Source organism: Elephantulus edwardii, unplaced genomic scaffold, assembly GCF_000299155.1.
Source record: "Elephantulus edwardii isolate Elephantulus edwardi_28Jun2011 unplaced genomic scaffold, EleEdw1.0 scaffold00067, whole genome shotgun sequence".
NCBI classification, from domain to species: domain Eukaryota; kingdom Metazoa; phylum Chordata; class Mammalia; order Macroscelidea; family Macroscelididae; genus Elephantulus; species Elephantulus edwardii.
The window spans coordinates 7,862,640-7,865,631 of record NW_006399817.1 but is presented as its reverse complement, the minus strand read 5'-3'; the positions used below and the strand labels follow the sequence as shown (position 1 = coordinate 7,865,631).

The 2,992-nt window shown below is 38.7% G+C and overlaps 1 pseudogene; it reads left to right on the top strand.

Annotated features, from left to right (window-relative positions):
• The first annotated feature begins 841 nt into the window (after window positions 1–841).
• LOC102858075 lies at window positions 842–1,724 on the top strand (annotated as a pseudogene).
• Window positions 1,725–2,992: the final 1,268 nt, after the last annotated feature.

The window sequence follows — 2,992 nt, the reverse complement described above, 5'->3', positions numbered from 1 at the left end:
ACGATCACAGCCTATTTACATGTCTCCACTCAGTCATGTGACAAAGTCAAGAATAATGGCCTAGGAAAGTAATTTTGAACAATATACTACTATAACTCTTAAACTGTAGGAGAATAAATTTGCTTAAAGTTCTCTCCTTGTATCTCTGTTATAGGAGAACTAGATAACAAGGACAATTAGCAAAAAAGTTCTGTAGTCATTAAGAGGCCAAGGCTAAAATATATTTCAACTTAATACTTGCTCCTATATTCTTGGCAGTGATGGGTTGAAAAAGTGGCAAATTCTTTATTGAATTCTGATGCTTTTTCTGGAAAGCAAAACATATAACTTCCTCTCTTGTCTCATTAACTAAAATAAAATATATTTAAATTCTAATAGGACAGACAAGAATACAATTTTATGATGTAGCTTGAAAATGGAGATCCCAATATATTTGGTAAAGATTACTTATGAGTAGCAGTAGAAGAGTGGTATCTAAACATCTTTGTTAAGAAACAAGAGATTGAATGGTAACACATGCAGCACATTACAGCATCAGGGCTCCTTATGGAAATAGTTAAAGAGACTGGATGTTAGGATAGCTGGAACAAAGGGAGGAAATAGCTTGATTACTGGTGCTAGGTCATAACTGTCTCTCTCTGTGTGCAACAGTTCATATGCTGTGCTGCTATTTAGAAGGTTAGAGTTCAAATCCAACCTATCATTTATAAGCAGATGTTAGGTGACTACTTGAAATTTTCAGTGAGAAGAATATCAACATCTTTTTTTCCGTGCTACCCAAACAAGGGTCCATACAACATTGTCCTGGTTCCTGTCATAATTTAAAGTGGAAATTTCCATAATGTCTGGAGCCCTTGATGTCCTGCAGATGAAGGAGGAGGATGTCCTCAAATTCCTCGTAGCAGGAACACATTTGGGCTGCACCTACCTTGACTTCCAAATGGAACAGTACATCTACAAAAGGAAAAGTGATGGCATCTACATCATAAAACTGAAGAGGATCTAAGAGAATCTTCTCTTAGCTGCTCATGCCATTGTTGCCATTGCAAATTTAGCTGATGTCAGTGTCATATCCTCCAGAAATGCTGGCCAGAGAGCTGTGCTTTGCTGCTGTTACTGGAGCCACTCCTATTGCCGGGCGCTTCACTCCTGGAACCTTCACTAACCAGATCCAGGCAGCCTTCTGGGAGCCTCATCTTCTGTTGGTTACTGAACCCAGGGCTGACCAGCAGCCTCTGACAGAAGCATCTTACGTTAACTCGCTGACTATTGCCCTCTGTAACACAGATTTTCCTCTGTGCTATGTAGACATTGCTACCCTTGCAGAAAGGGAGCTCACTCCGTGTATCTGATGTGGTGGATGCTGGTCGAGGAAGTCCTGTGCATGCATGTTACAATCTCCCTCCCAGGAGTACCCGTGGGAGGTCATGCCTGATCTGTACTTCTACAGAGATTTGGAAGAAAATGAAAAGGAAAAGCAGGCTGCTGCTGGAAAGGCTGTGACCAAGGAGGAGTTTCAGAGAGAATGGATGGCCCCTGTTCCTGAATTTACTGCTGCTCAGCCTGAGGTCACAGGCTGGTCTGAAGGCGTCCAGGTGTCCTCTGTGCTGATTCAGCAGTTCCCTCCTGAAGACTGGAGCGCTCAGCCTGTAACTGAAGACTGGTCTGCAGCCTCCACTGTTCAGGCCACTGATTGGGTCAGAATAACCACTGATTGGTCTTAAACTGTCTTTTAAAAAGTAGAAATAAGGTTGATGGAAAAAAGAACACCCCAATATGTTTCTTAAAAAAAAAAAAGAAGCATATCAATGTCATTTATGTTATTACATATCAGGCCTAATAATACGGAACTGTGTTAATGGTCCTACATTTGAAAATTCCATTGGAATTTGAGCATACTTTGGTGATGAAATCCACAAGTAAATAATTCACCTTTTCTCAAAATTTCTTATGGCTGTGAACTGGCAATAGCCTAATAGAATGTATAGATGCTTGCTGGCTGGGAAAATAGAACTCACCATCTAAACTGATTCTTGAAAGTTCTTGACTCCTACTTGTACTTCAGGCTTCCTGGTTTGCTATATCCTTTGGATTTTTAATTTCTGTCTGATAGTTAATCTGCTAATTAATCTGTGACTGAAATTTGTTTTCAGATTCCCACTTTTACTATTATTCTAAATCCGTCATATTTGTCAGCTCTTTCAAGGAAGTGCTCTGTTTGAACCAAATTTATTGTTTTCTGTCTCTCTTCTTTTCTCCTATACCATATCTGCTTGCACCTATCTTTACAAGCATATATCAAACCACAGTAAAACAGCTGATTTTCTGTATATTTTTTTCCTTCTATGTCTGTAACTCTTTGAAAGGAATTCGATGCCTTATATGATTTTTTTTAAATTCACAGGTACCGTAGTGTCTCATAGTAAGAAATGATACAAGGAATGTTGAATTTTTTCAAAAAGTCATAACAAAGAAAGAAGAAGTAAAGACTTAAGATGGATGTCAGAAGAGAATCTGAATAATGCTTTAAAGTACCAAGAAGCCAAAGCAAAGGGAAGAAAGCAAGAAGTTAAGGAACAAAATGGACTCGGGAAGTAGGGGACGGGGAGTTGGGGGAGAGAGGAAATTGTGCAATAATGAAAGAAATTTTGGTTTTTGCAGTTTTTAAAATTACTTTTAATAAAAGTTTACAGAGATTTTGGATTTCCATTCATTCATTCATTGTTGCTCTTTTCTCCCTGCCCACCCCTCCCCCATTAGTTCTCTTTGAAAAGTAAAAGAAAAATTCTTTCAATGTTATACAATCCCTTCCCCCCAAGTCCACTCCACTATGTAGCCTTCATTCTGGACTCCTGTCATGACAATAATACCTAATCATAGATTCCTTTTAAACAGTTCTCTCTCTCATGTTTTAATGCAGTATATATTATTTATCCCCTCTTTCTCAGTCTTCCCTGAATTCCGATGTCAGATATTTTACTCAGCATAATGT